At 35.0% G+C, this 21,135-nt stretch overlaps 2 long non-coding RNA genes across 10 annotated transcripts in view; one reads left to right on the top strand and one right to left on the bottom strand.

Moving 5' to 3' along the window:
- LOC137857580 (uncharacterized) overlaps positions 1–21,135 on the bottom strand; it is a 278,206-nt gene that overhangs the window by 180,249 nt on the left and 76,822 nt on the right. The gene's annotated exons all lie outside the window — the stretch shown is intronic.
- LOC137857582 (uncharacterized) overlaps positions 1–21,135 on the top strand; it is a 57,260-nt gene that overhangs the window by 21,842 nt on the left and 14,283 nt on the right. The window contains exons 4-5 of one of the 2 annotated variants that reach the window (XR_011097166.1): positions 9,146–9,331; positions 16,196–19,276. The exons of the other annotated variant lie outside the window; for it this stretch is intronic. This is a non-coding gene — a long non-coding RNA (uncharacterized lncRNA). Of the gene's footprint in view, positions 1–9,145; positions 9,332–16,195; positions 19,277–21,135 lie in introns of those variants that run through there. 2 annotated transcript variants of the gene reach the window in all.

The following is a 21,135-nucleotide window of genomic DNA, read 5'->3' as shown; positions in this document are numbered from 1 at the left end:
TGTTTTCTAACAGGTACTGCCCCAAACAGACATGTAACAAAATCAGTATTTGTCAGTTATAATGTGAATATAATCTGAAAATGGGACAAAATGTCTTTGAAGGCTAATTAGTCTACTGTATCACTGCCACATTCACCGATAGTATTTTTGGTTTTATTTCTTGATTAATTTTCTTCATACTATAAATTCACTAAATATAATACAATAAGATCTGAATGGCGCCACCAAAAAAAAAAAAAAAGTGTCATCAACTGTTTTTTAATATGCAAGCCTAAGAGAGACTCCAAATATCAGTGACAGGCATGTCACAGGCACATGCTGCCCCTGAGCTTTCAGCATGCTCTCGGGATTTGGACACTCATAGATTCTAGGTGGGCTCAGTGTGGACCTGGGATTAGGTAGCAATGTAGTTTCAGATCTTTAGTGGCTTAGGATAAAAGAGTTGCCAAGGACAGTTATAGAAATGTGGAGTAACATCAAGAAGACACAATATGGGTAGAATAGGAGTTCTCTGCTGCATAATGCTTCATGTAAAATAATTTGACTAATTAGCTAGTTTAAATTAAATTGGAAAGTTTTTTATCAGGTGGAATAGGTAGTCTAAAATGATCCTGTCACTAGTCAGCTCAGCATCTGCATTCTAACTGGCTAAGAAAATATCCTCATCCCTAGTACTTTCATTTCAATATCTCAGGTTTATAGAATCAGGTGAATAACACCAGGCATTTGCCATGTATGTTTGCTAGGAAAAAAAAAAAAAGGAGGGGGGGGGAGGGGGTAAAAATGATTTGCTGGGGATGATTTATGCGTAGTGCTCTTCAGCTGAACTTCAGAGGAGATGAGACAACACTGCACCTCATTAAGAAAGGCAATGCCTAGTACAAATAGACCTAGGAATTTCAATGACATTTCAAAGGAATATTCTAATCAAAAGCAACTTAAATCAGTGCTTGAATGTCAATTTTTAACTTGCATAGTTCAGATATTTCTCCTGGCAACAGTTCCCTAGTGTCATTATCACTTACTAAAATTTGATACCATCTACTACCTGAGCCTGAATTCCTGACACACAGTACCAGAGATGTAAATATTATGCCAGATTAAAGAGTAGCGTGTTTTGACAATTATGAAGACAGACGTTTCTCTTTTGCAATGAGGAAGTCTCAGAAAATATGTAAATGCTTAGGCAGTTAAACTGTGTGCAGCTTATTCAGAAGGGAAATAACAAATACACAGCCCAAAGCTACTGCAGTGTCTTTGAATATGTGTAGCTCTGTCAAACAAAAGACATTTGGCTGCTTCTAAGAAATTTCATACTCCTTTCTAACCTGAAGTCATATAACTTCAGACTCTGATCCTCTCTGATCTCTAGCTAACAGCATGCAAGTAAGTAGCTGCATAAGAAACCTCACTTGGTTCTTGAAGTAGCAAAGGGGAAATATTCTCTGAATCAGGATGGTGAAATCTTTGGGTTTGGGAGTACAAAAGTTTTGCTAGAACTCAACTGTCATTGTAAGATCCATTCTGCAGACACTTCTAGGGGTCAGACCATCCTGGGGTTGCTATCTCCAGAATATGGTGCTTGAAATTTATTTTCTACTAATTAGAATCTATTAAGCTACAGTCTCATCACAATTTTAACTGGTTATAATAATTTCTTTCTTAGCTAGAACATTTTCCCTAAATTCTCCACTTAATTCCACAATATATCTGCTGTGGCTGTTATGAAAGTTATTTTTACATACAAGGATAAAGGAGGATAAAGGATGTGAAAGAGATTATTTAAAATAAAAAATAAAAGCTTAAAAAAAGAAAGCTAAGTAGATAGTACAGTAACTTCTTTGAACACATATGTAATTGTTTTGTTGGTTTTTTTTCATGTTCATGGGTACATCATACTATAACATTACTTGGTATTAAGAACAGTGAACTCAAATGTAAATAACTGCATGCCATCTTCCTTTTTTTTTTTCATTGTAATTTGTTGTAGAAAGTAAAGAATTCACACTTCATATCACCTTGGCTATGGATCAAGTTCAGCCATAATTTGCACTAGTTTTCATTTTGTTCACTGGATTACTTCTTTATGTGTTCTTTCATTGTTCAGTAGAACTATTGAATTTATGATGATTTTTATTCCCTTGGGTGGATTGAAAGTATAAAAGCAGTAAAGCTACAAAGTTATACAAGATGAATGTCTAAAGGTAAGACTGGTTGATACAAAGACAATAGATGACTTCATGTAGGGAGGATAAAGTAGAGAATCAGATAAGGAAAATATGAAGTAAAGGGAATTTAGCAGGAATTTATGACATTACTTTTTAATTTAATTTTACTTTTGCTATGTATGGCTGTTAAGATTGTCTGTACAGAGTTGTTGTACTGGATCAGAAGAAAAGAGGGCACTTCTTTACTGTGAGGGTGACAGAGCACTGGAACGGGTTGCCCTGAGAGCTTGTGGAGTCTCCTTCTCCGGAGATATTCAAAACCCACCTGGATACCATCCTGTGCGAGGTTGTCTAGGTAACCCTGCTTGGCAGGGGGGTTGGACTAGATGATCTTCAGAGGTCCCTTCCAACCTCAACCATTCTGTGATTCTGTGAAAAGTCACCCTATTTGATGTGTTCTGGTAGCAGCTAGTGGTGGTATATGTTAAGTAGTGGACAAACCTGACAGTGTAATAGAGGTGATGCTGCAAACCCTTCACAGGGGTACACACCACAGGTCTCCCTGCTGACCTCCGTACCCTGTGATCTCTTCAGCACTTGGCCTGGATACTCTGGTCCCTTCAGAAGCCAACTACTCAGGTTGTCTCAGTCACAGAAACATGCCCCATGCGTGCACACCTGGCCCCCAAACCACTTCACCTACTCACTGATTAGTCTGCCCTGATAAATGACTAGCAACAAGATGCTGACACGAGCACTCACTCCAGTTGCTGGCACTCTAGCTACACAGGCTAGACTCTTGTCACACAAGTGACCCTTGCTCCCCACTCCAAGACAAGCCACAAGACAAGGCCAGACAAGCCTTGTCTGACCAACTGACCAGATGCCAGTTTATGCATGGCTTTATCCCCTTTTTCCTTTAGTCTTCCACATCTGATTCTCCTTGAACTCTCCCTCTCCCCACCTTTGGTGGTTACCCTAAACATTTCCAAATAAATTTGAATCTTAAAATGCTCCCTGCAATTTTTCATCACAATGAAAAAAAAAAGAAAAAAGAAAGAAAAATCTGTTTATCTTTGTTAACACTGATGAAAATGGAACTGAAGAACTGATGATTGCAGATAACAGCCCATAATGTGCTGCAGATCTTTCTCCTGAATGCTTTGTATCCCCAGAACATAGCCACCACCTATTAGAATTAAGGTGACCAAAAACAGGGTTTGAGGCAGGAGTGGATAATTTTTCAGCAATTTATATTCAACAGAATTCCATAACCTGGAGGGAGAATATATATATTCTTCCAATGTCATTCTTATAAACTGAATTTTTGAGGCTGGACCTAATTTTAATTTCTGTTTTACCTACAGATATGATTTAAGGAGCACTCTTGAGTCCAGCCATTTTAGAGTCATTCTAGTTTTAGTTATAGCATCTGCATTTGCATCTCAAATTCTTCAGTGTCATTTATTAAGGTGACTACTTTCTGGCTGGTACTGATTGCTCACAAATGCTTTGTGACTTACAGTGTTTACAAAATCAAGCTGCTACCTGCTTCCATTCCAGTATTATCAATATCTTTCCTAACCCTGTCAGATCACTTACAAACAAAGAAAAGTATGGTGCTCCAGCTTATTCCTAGTTCTCACCACAAAGGGTTTAGCAGAACTTAGCAATGTGTCAAATGCTGTTTTGACAAGCACTTTGTATTTTGCATGTCTGTCAGTACTAGTTCTGTCAGTTCCTGCCCTCACCCTTCCACACAAATAAGGCCCAGAGTTTAGTGTGCTGTTTTATTGTCGTTGTTGTTGTTTTGTTCATTTGATTTTCAGGGAAGGGTAAAGATTGGCAAGAGGGAGCAATGGTTCTGTTGTAGAACCTTTCACATTAGGGGGGGTGGACTTGTCAGTTCAGTCTTCTGAGCTACTTTTTCAGTGGTTCAGACTGGACAGTCATTAACAGTTTAGAACAGCTGACACAATCTAATGAACTATTCCCTCTGTCCAATTTCTAACACCTGGATACAAATCCCCATCCTTTCCCCTGTCCAAGCCATCAAGGTGAATGAGAGGGGCAGGGATAGTGCAAAAGGAATGTTCTAGGGAGAAATGCCATTGCTACATTTTTGTTCACCTTTTTAGCAGACACATTCACAGCAAGAATACTCCACGAGGTATTTTCGTATTTCCTCTGTGTACCATACACATCCTAATGATGGAGGAATGCTTCTTGCCACCCAAATTGCACCAAAGACTTTTCAACATCTTCTCTATCTGTGGAATCAGTTATAAAAAGAAATCATTTCCCTAATTACTGAAGTATTTATAAAGAATCTCCCCAGTGCTGAAAGTCCTGCAAGAAATTCATGCTTTCTCATCACCACTTAGAAGTTATAATTTCCAGTTACTATCATATATTGATTTTAAATATCACACCTGCTCATTTTATATCACTGGTTTGATACTTATGCAATGAGCATATTACATTTCTTACAGGAAATAAGATGAGGGAATGCTTGTCATCAGGTAACCATATGTTACCTGATGGAACATGTAAATCTTCTATACAAAACTCTGATATGTTCATGTAAATTATTTGGACAGCAGAGCAGCAAAAAATCACAGAAAAAAAAAAAGTCACCTATGTCTGAATGAGAATCTGAACACCACAACCTCAGCACAGTGCTTTGGTATATGTTTTAAGTAAATGCTTTACATCGCTCTATACTGACTATGGCAAGAAAGCAGAGACTGAACATGACTCACACTTGAGTTCTATTAAAGTCAATCTACATACAGTCTTAAAGCTAAAGCTCAAATGATTTCCTGAATCAGATCCCCTATGAGCATCTCCAGTCTGTCTTCAAGCTTCTTCCAGCTTTCAGAATTCAGAGAAATTATACCTCTCTGTTCATATTGTTATGTAGTATATCAGGTAACAGAATAATCAAGGCTCAGTAATCATGCTGATGCAGATGAGAAAGTATCTTAGATAAATAAAAGCATGGAACGTTTCACTAATGCTCCTGTGTAGGAAAATACCATAAATGAGGATTGAAATACTCCTCAGCCACAGCCTGACCTAATCAACTGGAGGCCATCTTGAACCTTCCAGAATGCATTCTCTGCAAATACTGCATCAGTAACAACCTGTATACTTTTGGCCATGGGTGAATGAGCTCAGAAGAAGTATCTTTGATGATTCTTTCAATACATTTGTTCACTCTGAGGCAAGAAAATTGTCCAATAAAATTTGGCATACAAAAAGAAATTCAACTTTGGCTAGAAGATAAGCAGTTACATCTTTTCAATGCTTTCATTTTCTTGTGAAAAGCAGTAAGCATCCCCTTACTGTAAGCATTGCAATTGTACAATGGAAAGACATTTTTCACAGTTACAAATAAAAACAAGCAGTCTATACTGATAAGCAAAACTCCAAAATGATTAGACATCTTATATTTTTGTCTCACAATCCATCGGATACAAGTTTAAGACTATTTTTAATAGTTAAAGGTTGACCTATGTAATGGCCATGACATGGTTACAAAATATGGTTTATTTTGAGAGAGGGATCTGAGGGGATATTCATTATTTTTATATTTATACACTTAGTGAGGTATTTAATTACCTCTAAAGAATAAGAATTCACTAACTGAGAGATTCTTAGGGTTGTAATTCATTAGCAGGATGAAGTATGGAAAATACGCAAAACAATTGGCTTGCACAGGAGAGTTTTAAAACAAATGAGGGCATAGTATATACAAATGAGCAAATACAATGAGTCAACCTTTGCAATCTTTGTAGTTTACATTGAATTCTAACTCTGTCACTCCACACAGAAAAATACCAAACAATCAAGTGCCTAAATACTGCACATGAAATAGAGATAGGATTTAGAAGTCTCCAATTTTAAACAATGCTGTGATAGATATGCTCACTGGCATTCCAAGATTTTACAAAACATTGCCACATCTGGGGTGTATCTCAGTTTCCAAAACATTCCAGAAATGACAGATGCAGTTAATCAGAACCGACCATTATATATATCTTACTGATTTCTTTGGGTTTAAAATATCCACTATTAAAAACAGGCTTGTTATCCTTCCCAAAAGGTATGGGAAATAAGTGTGAAGATATAAAATTCCTATGATGTTCAGTCAGAAGAAAATGTTATCGGTTACAATTATGTATCTGTTGAAGAAGATGATTCTGGTTTCAGTTCAGAATTATTTTATAATAAATAATATTTTTCTTGGACTGGTTTGAAAGCTTACCTCTGAGTGCTGTGACTTTATTATGTTTATTACGCGCTTCACTTTCCTAGGAAGCCGAAGGGGAAAACAACATCTATCAAAGGGAACAATTTCCAAATCAGGCCTGCTATATCCAGGCAAGCTGCACCAAAATAACAGGCCTTGTAGGCTTGGCATTCAGAGAGTGATCTCTGCTTTAAAAGTACCTGGCACCCATGATTTTTACTGCCTGTCAGCAAGAGATCATTGGACAGATAACTTCAAATGAGTAGCTGACTAGCCCATCCATCAGAAGCCATCCCCAAAAAATTGCCAACTTTGCCAATTATCACCTCTCTTTTTCTCTTTGTATGAGGATGCTGAGGAGGTACAGCTATGAACCTCAAATTCAGATGTGTTTCTGGTGTCAGATTTCTTTCTGGCCTAATTGGGAAAAGATTCATACACGTATGATTCACTGAGAACTTGCTTGAGCATATGTGATTCCTCTCCAGTGAGCTTATTCCACCACCCTAGTCTCTGCTGAACAGAATTTTCTGCTTTATGTGAAACTCCACGGACTTTATCAATGACCAAATTCACTAAATGGATATTCCATTGATTAACTAACTAATTTTATTTCCCAAAACTGTTGGGAAGATTGAGAAATAACTTTGAGACTTCCAGGGTATGGTAAGAAACATCTCTTTCTAGCTGATAAAGAAAAAGCCTTTGATCTTCAGACATGCCCAAAATGAGAGCATGAGTTGGAGAAAACTGGCTAAAGATCAATCCAAACAAAATGGAAGAGAGATTCATAGCTGGAAAACATCTACTTTTAAGTAACAATTAGAGCTGACTGAAATTTGTGAGACATATCTAAAGGCTATGCTGGAATGATGTCTTCCCTGCTGATTTGCCCATCTTATGTCTAATAGCAACTTTCTTCTTTTATTTCTGGCAGATGTAGGCAGAAGTATCTTTTATTATCTGTAGCTGGAAACCATTTAGTCTGCACTTCTCACCATTTCTTGCATCTCTCTCGTATGCAGAACTATCCTTGCATACTTTTGGTTTCATTAGCGACAAGTACTGCCTTTGAGACCTGATAGTTCAGTCTCTGCAAATGAAGTGCTTCCTCTGCAGAGCTATCTGCTCCAGACAGTCTTTAAGTACATCCCAGAAAACAGATTTTAGACATGTTTTCAGTTTGAATTGTTGAAGTTTCAGAAGTTGATTTATTTTTTTCTTTTTAGGTATGACGTAATGTGTGTTGGTCATTGAAAATTAATATATCTTAATTTTACACTGATTAAAGTCGTAACAGATATATAATTGTTTTTAAACTTCAAATTTTGGACAAATAATTCATAAAACTAGACTAGTATACTAGACTGTATACTAGAATAATTGCCAATAATAAAAGCCTTGCAATTTTCCTACAAATAAATGCAGTCCATACAATAAAACTGACAGAAAATTTTACCTTTCTTATTTTATGATGAAGATGTGACAACATACACATCTCTGGCTAAAAAGACTTCAAATGATTCTGAACAGCCTCCCATGGCACTTAAGCATTTTCTTCCCATAAGTCCACAGGCTGCAGACTGGTATCCAGGCCAGGTTCTGAAATTTTGACATTCTTTTCCTCAATTCAGAGTACTGATTGTAGTGTGTGACTTCTGTCTAATAGTGATTTTAACATGGAATGTCAATAATCTGTCTTTCAGCTAGGAAAATAAATAAATAAATAAATAAAGCACTTCACAGAGGAAAAAAAAAAAAAAAAAGAAAAAAGAAAAAAAAAAGAGAAAAAAAGCTCTCATTCCAATGATTTTTGTGGATTGTTATCTATGGCAAGCTGTTACAGCAGCATGAATTTTTTACCTATCCAAGGGACAAGCAGAGGCTGTCATTTCAGCTCTACTTAAGAGCATGAAGAAGGCCTGAGGTCTTGCTCTATTTTTTCACACAGAGAAAAGCTCTTATTGATAAATAGACCTTGATACTAGAGACATTTAATCACCGGTGTCTGTATGTTCTTTGTGGAAACAGTATAACACCCATTGATGTCAAAGCTTTCTGTCCATTACTATGGTACAAAACATGTGAACGTGTCAAAATCTGGTCAGGTTTAATTTATGACAAAATGCATCTGTCAGTGTTAGATAAGTCATCTAGCCTTGGTATAGCTTTTGTCTTATCTTTCAGAGTAAAAATTATTTCAGGTGCTGAATGTTAATTTTACTACTTTGTTTTTGCTTCTGTGTAGTATGCCATGTTACCTGACTGGAAACTCTTGAGTGGTTTAAAGGAGGTACCATGCAATGTTATCTTGGAATGACTCACGGGATGAGTGTGAAGTCTGCACATTCTTTGATAAACATATCACAGTATGACATGGCCCAACAGATTTCAAGACTCAGTTAGTTGGCTTTGTGTCACTTGACATTTTTCAGACAGTTTCACCAACTAATCAAAAAGAAAAGCTGCTGATTCTTGTACTGTGTAAATAAGTAGTAAAGCTCATGCTTTTCAGTTGACAGAAATATCACAGGTTTGATTTCTCTATTCCGCTGCACTGGATTTTATCTGCGTCTTGGGAAAAATCTAAGTTTCATAGTATAATCCTTCAAGAAATCCTACACAGTTTTAGGCAATTTGTGTCACAAATTAACTTAAGTGAGATCAAAACATTAATGTATTCATAGTGCATGATGCTAAGATACTTTCTTTTCTCTTACAGGTGAAGTGAGAAAACTAAATCCTGACAAAATGAATGCATTATTTTTCTGCCAGTTGTTTTTTTTTGGTTTTTGTTTGTTTGGTTGGTTGTTTTTTTCCTATTTTTTTTTCTTTAGTCACAGATATACAAGTGAATTAAAAGGTTACAAACTGAATCAAAGAGGCAACATTTGACTCTGCTAGCATGGTAAGGTCTAGCATTCTGAACGCATTTTGAAATGTCCTATATGAATAGGATTAGGAATTTTAGTCTAAGAATACATCTGCTTAGGCTTCCTTAAACTTCAGTTTACAGAGTCTTTGGCATTAGATTTATCCTGATAAAGACTCCGAATTGCTGGTGTTGTCTTTCATCCAAATACTAGCTTTTATTGTTCTTATGGAGTAAAGAATAACAAGTAAATAACCAATTATATTTATATTGTATTTCATCATGTTCTACTAAATTAGCTCTACTTGGATGGGGCTATGTCAACAGTTATGTTGATTTTGAACTAGTTTTTTTCTATCCAGCAGTACCACTATATATAACAGTATATAACAGTACCACTGATGACAAAATGGCATGTACCTCAGCACTCGTTATACACATTTGACTGAGAATTTACTTTGGTGACTAGAGCCTGTGCTGTCATGTTTTTGCTGTTCATTTTCCCTAAGTTGACTCAAGAAAAGCCAGCTCATCCACCCCTCTTAATGCTGCAATCACTTTGCCCTGATGTGTCCGCAAAGCCGTGGACAGGTTGAGATATGTGACATGCTAAGAGCACCCTGCTCTTCTTGCTCCCTTTGGGAAGGCCACAAGTGCTGAACTTACACTATTCTTGAGTGCTATGACTTCTTTTCTTTTTATTAGCATCTGCAGAGACTCAACCACCCCACCAAAAAGAAAAAAAAAAAAGTAAAGCCTTGGCTTATGGCTAATCCATCCTCCACTTCCTCTTCAACGTGTAGCTCTTTATTTGCATACCACATCCTTTCACCACATGCACCTTGGGCAATCCCAGAATAACTGCACTTCTATCAGTCATAAGATTTCAAGGGATGATTATGGAACTGTAAAGAAGCAGACCGGACTCCTTTCAGAACTACATCCTAACAAACGACCACATCACAACATCCAGTGGCATGTTCCTATGCTTGTACTATTGCTTTACTGCTCTTACCCTAAACATACTCACAGAATGTCCTCTAAAATCTGGTAATGCACAGGTAAAGAATTGTTCTTTTAAAATCAGCTTTTGTTCCTCAAGATGCTGGTGCCATAGCTATCAAGATTGAAAAAAGAATAGGCACAGTAGATATTAGGATTTTTTTCCTGAATACTGTTGGGATGTTAGCTTTAATTTTGTAATCAGAAATTTTATTTGGAAACCAATTTCAAGGATCCATTCTCATCAGGAAGCAGAAGTGTGTGATTAGCTAATGTAGCTAATAAAAATAGATCATAACTTCATATCTTACTGTTGAATAGTTGCAATCAATTGGTTCATAATGGACTTAAAATTTTAGCCATGTAAATTACCTGGCAGAGAGTTTTCCAGAGGGAATCAATTCAAGAAAAGAGAAAGCTATTTTAAAGTTATTTGTAAACACAAAAAGAGAAAAAAGAAGAGTTTCTCAACTTTTAATATGATTGTGTAACAGTGATTTCCTTGAGGAATGAGGAAAGAGAAAGAGAAAAAGATACCACCTGAATTTCTAATTAGCTATCTGTCTTCACCCATGGAATTAATTAATTTAATTTTGCAACATCAAATTTGATAGTAAAATCCATTTTGTTATCATGGTCCTTGCCACCCTCTCCCACCCCACCAAAATAAATAAATAAAAAGCACTAAGTAATCTCAAAAAGTCCACTGCATCATTTTACTATGAAAATATAGCAATACAAACAACAACATAACTTTACAAGAAAGAAAAAAAAAAAAAAAAAAAAAAAAAGAGAGTGAGGATCATTGTTCATTGCAAAAAAAAACTTGTCTTCCCATCTACCATGTAAACTTTTCAGAAAGAAAAGGGGACTGGAATTTTCTCATTTGAACTTTTCTTTCTCTCTTTCTATTTTCTTCTCTTTGGAATTTGCAATAAGATTGATAGTGTAGTGAACTAAAGCATTAATTACTAAATAATTTAAATTATTAAAATGTATCCAAGTTTGAGAAAACTCCTTGGGCAAGGAATGCAGCTCATTTCAAAACAAAGTTAATGAGTCATTTCTATCAATGAATCAATTCTATCACTATGAATGATAGATTCACGGAATGTTTTGGGTTGGAACAGACCTTAAAGACCACTCAGTTTGAACCTTCCTGCTATGAGTACCAGACAAGGTTGCTCAAAAGCCCCGTCCAACCTAGCCTTAGCACTTCCAATGGAATTGTGAATTTCCACCACACTTTACAACAAGGCATTATGTCTTAATACTGATCTGAACAGACTGTTGACAGGGTGGTAGTTCAGTCACCAGCGTTAACTGCATTTTATCATCTTCTACATGCAATACACCAACTATCAAAATAAGGACTTTCCTTTAGAGAGGGTATGAAACTTCCACACTATTGGAAAACTTCCTAGAGCAGGAAATAGCTAGCTGAAAGCATACTGTATAACTGCTTTAAGAAAAAGAAAGAATGGAGAAGGGGAAAGGAGAGACGAAAAATATTCAAAAAGTCATATCTTCTTTTAGACATTTCATAGACTATATGAAGGCTTTTTCAAAGGAAACAGAAAGTTTGGGGGAAAAAAAAAAAAGGTTGTTGCTTTTGAGAAAAATTTAGAAAAGAGTTGGCAGAAAAGCACATTTTGTCAGATATGTTTTTACTCTTTCCTGCTACCCACAAAGAAAAGGTTAAAAATGAAATTGCAAATTAAGAGAATTAAAACAAGAACAAAAAAAAAAAAAAACAAAAAGTAGATGTGCTAAGTTTTCAGTTTGCTTCAAACACTTTTCATTTAAAAACATTAGCTTAACAAGTAAATCCTGCTGGATTTGAATTGTCACCTATAGAATGAAATCTTTGTCATATTACCATTTGCCTGAGCCATAAAATCCCTTAAATTACCTATTAAAAAAAAAAAAAAAAAAAAAAAAAAAAAAAACAGTCTCACAGTATCTGTCAGTTTCCTTCTTTAAGACTGAATATAGAAGATAGGAAGGCATTACGATCAGAGAAGTGATACAGATTATAAAAAAGGATATTCTTTGTCTAATCTTGCTATGTACTTTGATGGATGAGGATATTGTCATGTACATTTGATTTGTTATGAAGACACAGTAGTTGCTACTGAGGCACCTGTGAGCTGGACATTTCCACACTAAAGCAGTGGTTAACCACTATTATGCTTAATTCTGTGACCGCCAATCCATTTCAGAGGAGTTAACTCATTGTAACGAGAAAGATCAGGGGTAGGTGGAAGAAGGGTAAAAGGTCTAATTCAGACTTTGAGGTTTTTTTTGAAAACATGAATTTACAATTACGGTATTTCATGAACTAAGTATCTTTCCCCTTCTTGACTGAGTTAATCTCAAAGAACAAAATAATATAACTTTGTGTCCTCTTCAGATCAGGCATTTTTTCAAGGCAGCACTTTATTCTCAAAAGCCTCAGAAAAAGTGGGAATGATGGTGCCTATGAGGTAGGGTGAGAAGTCATTATTTGGTGACCAATTCCAATACTTATAATGTGTCACAGAACTGTTGCTCTCTATATTTTGTAATAACTTAGTAAAAAAGTCTGAATTGAATATACATAGATGCCTATTTAACAGCATTCAGCAAAATACTACAAAATAAAATATAGTAATAATTTAAATTATTCAAAGGAAATGTTGGGTCTTGAGCTACACCTTTCATCTTCTGTTTCTAAGGCTTGTAATAGCCTTTGCCAATGCTGACAGAAACACTATCACTTTTATCATGAAGGCAAGATAGGCCATTAAATGCAAACAAAACTTGATCCTTCTGAAACAAGACAAATCTATTTTAGCTGAAATATTTGATGGCTGATGTCTACAGCTCCAGAATTAAGATCTAGGCTTTGGGAGGAAGCCTTCAGTCAGATATGCCAGATGAATACGATGACAATTCTCACAACTGAGGTGGGAAGTATGTAGAAAATGATTGAGAAGTGCCTCTCCATAGTCTAACAGAAAATTACTTGCACTAAGCACCTATTTTTAGAAGCATAATATAAGATCATCACAATTTGAATTGTTGACTGGAACTGGGTTTGAGACTTCATAGGACGTACTGTTCTTTCTTCCTGAAGTTGTTTTGACATGAAAATATAACCATCCCTTAAAATAAGGGAAATATTTGGTTACCAAGGAACGCTAAAGCAATTTTGGGGTCTGTGTGGAGGGGAAATGGTGATAAATATTCATTAAAGGATTTTCATTTCAAAATTATAGTTTTACCATCCCAAGGGGAATAAAAGATCTTGCTTTTCCTGAATTTTCTACAATTAAAATTTTGATAAAAGGTTCCAATAGGTTTAATTTAAATGCACTTCAGGATTCTCTGAATCCTGAAGATTTAAAAATTCCATCTGGCAAGCCTCCTGCAATTTGAGAATAAATTGCCAATAGCTAAATGTGGCTGCTCTGGCTGCATTAGGCATTGACATGAAAATCCAAGGAATGTATCTTCTGCCAGAAAAGGTTCTAATGCTGTAATAATTGTTCATCATTGTGGTATTTTTCTGCCACTGATTTGGCATATTCTTTTTAATTAATCTTTGGACTCCTAGTGGATAGTTTCAATGTATGACTCATTTAAAACAATGACTCTCCATTAATAAAATAACATTCAGATTCAAACTGTTTTAAATGTCTGCAAATAGAGCACTAAAACCCCTAGGCAATGAATATAGTTGAGGTGTTACGAGAAACTGCCTTAACTCTACAGTTTCAGAGTTGGAGGTGTAGGAAAACAGCAGGATTATATCACTTCAGATCAGCTGTGACTCTAGGGTCAAGTTATTATGCTCACTTTGTCTAAAGGTGAGGTGAATGGATAACTGGTTCAGATAAAATAATGTCCTAACATTTTTTTCAGTGTTAAATAAGTTTGATAAACTTAAAAAGTCTTTCAGCATCTCCAACTTTTACTGAAATACCATGAGAAAAGGCCATTATGAAATTTTCTAGCAGGCTAAAATTTTTATGTATCAGACTTGTAGAGCAGTCAGTCCTAAGAAAACCATTCTTTAAGGTTCAAATTTTTTATTTGGATTTATGGATATTTCCTTGAAGATTTTTCTAAAATTATTTTGTGTCATATTCAGACTTACTTTAAATTACAGATCTATGAAAAATTCACAATTTAATGTTTATTCTGTACTAAGTCTAAGCAACAGAATTCATATTTTACTAATATTGCTTACCGAAATATGTCCAGAAATAGTTGTTTACTAATCTTATTTCTATATTATTATTCTTCTCATATAATGTATAGGCTAAGGCACCAGTACTTTTCCATAAAAACTCATGCATTTAGTGCAAATGTCAGGACATGTCAGCTCCTCAGCAGTTCTTAGTCTTTCTCAGCCTTTCTTCTCTTAATGAAAGAATGCATGTTCAACCTTGTATGCAATCTGCCTTATTGCTGCTTATTCAACTAAACCATCAAACTTCTGAAATTTAATAGAAGATTCAAGGAAGAACTTTAGCCAACCTATTATCTTTTTCTTGAAATTTTGGAAGTTAGACTGTCATGATTTCAGCATCTCTAGTTCACAGCGCAAAACAAAACTAAATGTTGTTGCTCAAGTAATTTTAATTAGTGGCAAATTGGCATCTGGACAACAAAGACAAGAAGTAACATGAATTTTAAATGTACTTCAGCAAAAAGATCACTTCCAGAGTGGAAAAACACTTCAATAATCTGATTCCATGTGTCTGAATCTAGTATTTTTAATACTATAATGTGCCAACGCTGATATTAGCTAAAGAAGAACAAAACACACTGTTTATACAATACTGCTTATCCACTATCTTGCAATGGCTCACTAAAGATTTTTTAGCCCAATTTTCTGAAGAGACAAGACTTATGTCATAAGTCTGTCCTAATAACTTCTCTAACTTCAACCAAAATTGATGGAAGATAAAGACATCGTAAAGACATTGCATTTCTACAAGCTTCACAGAGGTAGGCTAATGGATAGAAAGCAGCTGTGGTGTTTAGCTGTCTAGCACGGTAAAACCACCACAATTATTAGAGACCTTTCCATTGAAATCAAGGAATTCAAATAGATGTCACACAAATTATTAGTCTGCCATTCATGTAACAACTTGTTGCATCATCAGGATTCAGCAAGGTGACATGGAAACATTAAATATCTCATTGTTCAACTGCAGAAGTGTTCGTATGCTGAAGTTCTGTTATAGGTTAAGTTTAGAAAATCAGTGTAATCAGTGTAGTAATTTATATGCATTGTGTGACAGGTGTTTGGTGTTGTATGAGGATGTTTATAGGCTTCAAAATATCTTAATATGGTATGTAATTCATTAATGAATCAATAAAGCTGAGAAACAGCTCCTCTTTAAATAAATCTCCTTACAGGATTTGCTGTACATTCAGAAATATATATCACCACAACCATTTTCAGTTGAAAAAGATGAATTATTCAAACTAAATAATAATAAACAGGACCAATGTGTAACCTCTTATGAAATCATGATGCATTTTCGTGTACATTGAGAAATGCAGAGCCATTGTTGTAGAGTATCATGATCTATGCTTACAACGTACCCTAGAACTGCAAGGAATGTAATAATAATTAGAAATACATTCAAAAAAGACACAGAATACAAGATATTTAAGAGGCTCAACCCAATGAGAGCTACTGTTATGGGCTGAAACTCTTCTCAAACATTTTTTCCTGAGTCATATATTAAATATTTCATCTGACAGAGAATTTACAAAAAATATGGGATTATATGGAAACTAAGTGAAACATACATGAGGCAAGGCCACTAAAACTTTACCCTCTTGTCTCAACATGACTTTCAACTCAATCTGGTATCCTGACTACGATTCCACATGAAGGCTATAATGGGTCTCTAGGGGATATTATTCCCTTCAGATGCCAAATTTTGAAGAAATGTCTCCCAGATTTGAAGAACAGGCCGTGGATTTTGAAAATGGGGATTGATTGCATCTTGTGGAAACAAAAGTTCCTGGATCTACCCAGAGAGAAAACTTCACATCTTTCTAGAGAGAATACCTGACTGTCTAGAACAGCACCTTTGTTGTCAATTACCAGTTTATAAAGCACTGCTGAATACTGTATTTCTGTACAAATGAGAATAACATACACTACCCATAACTAAAATAGCATTTAAAAAACTATCAGTCTTCAAAATCCAAAGCTTAATTTAAACATTAGAAGTCAGGAAGAAACTGGGCAGCTTGGGCTTTGAAAATTATCTAGTATACCAGTTCCGTACATCTTCCAAGTTAATTCCTGGACCCTATGTAAGGCATGGGTTCAGCATTAGAGTCTTTAATTCTATGCCATAGAGATGGAGAAGAGTTCTGCTGTTCTCTACCTGCTCATGCATCACGACTATCACAAGACATGACTGAATTGATTTCCTCTGCACTGTCAGGCTTCCCTGAACAAATAGAGAATATTTCCATACTATAATTATTCACACTGGACTTTAACCATGAAATTAGATTTAGAAATAATCATATAATTCTTATTAAATTACAAACATTGTTACCTAAGGTAACAATAGTGTAACAAAACATACTTTATAGGAGCTGATGGACCTACTAACTTATGCACAGTCCTGTGCTGTTTCACAGAATCACAGAATGGCTGAGGTTGGCAACCTGGTCGGTTTTGAATATCTCCTGAGAAGGAGACTCCACAACCTCTCTGGCCAACCTGTTCCAGTGCTTTGTCACCCTCACTGTAAAGAAATTCCCTCTCATATTCAGCTGGAATCAGTTTCTAGTCATTATATTAACATCTAAACTAACAGTCCACACAAAAATGAAAAAAAAAATAATAATAATAAAAAAATAAAATAAAATAAAATAAAATAAAATAAAATAAAATAAAATAAAATAAAATAAAATAAAGTAAAGTAAAGTAAAGTAAAGTAAAGTAAAGTAAAGTAAAGTAAAGTAAAGTAAAGTAAAGTAAAGTAAAGTAAAGTAAAGTAAAGTAAAGTAAAGTAAAGTAAAATAAAATAAAATAAAATAAAATAAAGTAAAGTAAAGTAAAGTAAAGTAAAGTAAAATAAAATAAAATAAAATAAAATAAAATAAAATAGACCACCAAATCATCAATGTTCGTCTCCAAATAGCAATGAAGACAAAATAGTAATAAACTGAATCTGACAAAGCCAGAAAAGAGAACGTCAGGGGTTCACATTTTCTTGTCAAACAAACCTCTCCAATAGTCTTGCATTACTCCACTACTGAAAGGCACTCCCAAGCACATTTAGCATGAATTTGAGCCACCTTCTGCAGTATATTTGCAGGAGAATCAGGAATTAAACCTAAATATCCTACATGTTTTTATGTTTTTCAGTTTCTTGTGCTCAGTGTTTGAGAGACCTCTTTCACTAGATCAGATTCACCAGTTTACCTGATCTAGTGCAAGATATTCCTGCCCATGGCAGTGGGGTTGGGCTAAATGGTCTTTAAACCATTGGTCTTCCAACCCAAACCATCCTGTGATTCTATGATTAATCATTAAAAAAAGGGGGGGGGGGGAGGGGAGAGGAGGGGACACCACCTTAAGATTTTTAACTACAGCTGTGAAACAGGGTAGACCAGCTTTAATTATTGTTTGTATTTCTACAATCTTCTATCTTTTTCATCTCTGTAGACCTTGTATATAGTTCTTGTTGTGATGATTTTGAATCTTTGTTTTCCCCAGGATGAGACTTAATATAACTTTAAGGAAGTAAAATAGTGCACATTCCTTTACAAAGATTTCATCTTTCCAGATGGTGAAATCATGGCTTCTGGAGAGCAGACAGTGTAAGTGTATAATGCTAGATCTAATGGAAAAAGCATCTCTCACTATACCAATTTTCTCTGTGCAAGTTTTCTACTATCGAAGATTTTAATGGATAGGACATGATCTGATCAAACAGAACAAGCAGGACTGGTCATTTTTGGAAGAGACTGGGTCTGCACATTTTAAAACTGTCAATCACACATCCCCCTTTTTCCTTTACACTCTGCACAATTTCTTTTTACAAATAAATAGAAGACTGTTCTGGAACCTTGTAAGGCTGCAACAAATTTAAATAATTACACTGCAGTTTGATTTTACTAAATACCCAGTGACCTAATTGCTGGCTGATATTGGTCTCTGATGAAAAGCTAGGTATTTTGTCTTGTGATGGAATTTGCTTATTTCTTTATATTATTAATGAGGTAACACTGCCAACTTAGCTAACTTGTACTTCACACTTGCAATGCAATTTCCAAACACTCATTTCCAGCTTACTTAAATTTAAAAAACTGTACTAGCAAAGTGACCTATTGTCGGCTGTCAACTACAAATGCCTTTATTCTAACTTGGCTGTAGAATCTGTGCATGAAAAAAATGTTATAGTTGTGTGCAGTGTAGATTAACATTTAGAAAACCAGCCCTGGGAAGCAGGGCTTGTAGATTTTGCTTCTCCTACTTCTTTTCTCGTAATCTGCCAAATGGCTGGTTTCACAAATTTGCAACAGCTACTTATGGATTTTCTTTTGGATCTGCTTTCTAGCAGAATTCCCAGGGATTGCACTAGAAGTTCTGGAAAATTATAACTCATGAACACTCAAACACTGACCCACTCCCCCTACTCAGCATCCCAGGTCTCCAGAGAATGCAAGGGAGGTGTATATCTTGCCACCTTCATGTAGGTAATGCTAGTTAGAGTGACAGAGTATTTCTACTTATGATAGAAACATTTCTAGAATCAGAAAGTATTTTGCGGAAATACAATTGCGATAAATAAAATTAATAATTGTGAGTATGCAGTAAGCTCTTTTTTGTTTTTGTTTATTTTGTTATTTTCTACAGTAAATCCTGTTATATAAGTAGTATCCAGAAGATGCCCATGCAATGGAAGTTGCCTGGACTTTTACATTCAGTTTAACTGAAAATGACATCCTTAAATACTAAATGACTGTACTTCAAAGAAATAATTTGTTGTGGGAAGAAAAATTATGTCCTGCTTTTTATGGTGTGACGGCATTGAATTCTGCGTCCATTAATAATTAAATTCCTAGGGAGGGAGGATGAAAAGACAGCATCAATTCACATTTGTCATATTCCTATCCTTCCCCATATGCTCTGAGTTAAGTTCAACATGTCCATGGGCAGATTGCATAACAGAATGCAGAAATATTAGAACTGTATTCATTCATCCAGCATAAAAAAAGAAAAAAGTAAAAAAGTAAAAAAAAAAACAGCACTCTGAAACAACATGAGAAAAACTGTGAAATTGTATCTGTTTGATTTTTTTATTTAAAATCCTTTCTATTTACATATTCTTTGCTGATTTACATTTTATAATAAACTTTGCCTGTGGAAACTGCAAGGTTATGGCATTTTGATCTAGACAAATATTTTTCATTTCCTCCTGTAATCAGTCTGTATCTTCCCTGTATTCTTTGTTCTTTGATAGATATATTTTAAAGTGAATTTTACACTGACAATTTGTTGAATTCTTGACTACTGAGAAATTATGTAATGGGACTTCATTTTACAAGTAAGAAAAAAATTCTTCATATCTACAAACATAAAAATCCACCACTACCTTTCCAATTTTATAATTTAGGCCACAGATTTTATAGTCCTTTTTCCTTCATCTTTAACATACAAAAATGTTGTTTGCTTATAAATATCAACTGCAAATTGATTCAGTTTGTAAATCGTGTGCAAAAGATTCATAAAAAGTTAGCCAGTCAGTGTTATGTAAACAGAAGTCTTCACAAGTTTCATAAGGAGTTTTTGAATACAGACTACAGAGAATTTTAATTTGATTGTGTGTGTGTATATATATTTACCCCTTATAGAGGCCAACTCAATAAATAAATAAATAAATAAATAGCACCCCTTATGAATAAAACAAAAGCTCTTCACATTTTGAGTAGATTTATATCTTCAAAATACATCTTGTATAAAGACTTAAAAAGTTTCTTGCCCTAATTTTCCCTTTGCTGCTGTTAATATCTCTGAAAAAAAATCCTCCCTGGAATATGCACTGTTTATTATGCAGCGTGTAAAAGTTTAAATGACATAACACACTTCAAACCTGTGCAGAACACATTATTTTCCATTTTGGCAAACACATCTATAATTAAATCCTGTGGGGTCTAATTTAACGTCTTGTATTCAGAAGCAGATGAATCAGAAAATGAAACATACATGTACATCACAACCGGCAAAAGTGCACATCAAGGATAATAGGATTGTTTTAATTAGGATCAAAATGATCCCTCATAAACCTCCCAATATTGCTACCAAAAATATGTACTGTAAAAAAGCAATAATCTATTTCCATCTGAAAAAAAAAAAATACTGCTGTGGTCAGTCCAAAACCAGACTGCGTTACATATCTATTGTTGGCCGTTTCACAAGAACAACTTGTTCTTAGTTTACAGTTGATTAGTTTTGGTGCAATTAAGGTTTTTGTTAATTTAAAACTATCCTTTCCAAAAGTCTTCATAGTTCTCTAATTAATAGATAATTATATGTTTTTCCATAGAAGATGTATTAGAAATGTTTCTTTAATCTTCTCTAGTTTGGGGCCTCAACTTGTTCCCATTGAATTAAATGTGATTCACATAAAGAATTTTCCTTGCAGTTGCCTAAATCGTTGTTCTCACTACTCCCTGCATGTAGTTCAAATGTCTTCCTGTGACTGACACCACCATTTAAAAAACAGTCTCCACTGACATGTAGGGCTTGCTTATACCAAGTCCTTTCCTTTCCTTTCCTTTCCTTTCCTTTCCTTTCCTTTCCT

This window comes from Anas acuta, chromosome 5 (assembly GCF_963932015.1).
Source record: "Anas acuta chromosome 5, bAnaAcu1.1, whole genome shotgun sequence".
NCBI classification, from domain to species: Eukaryota; Metazoa; Chordata; class Aves; order Anseriformes; family Anatidae; genus Anas; species Anas acuta.
The sequence above is the reverse complement of the archived record's forward strand: the minus strand, read 5'-3'. Positions and strand labels throughout refer to the sequence as shown.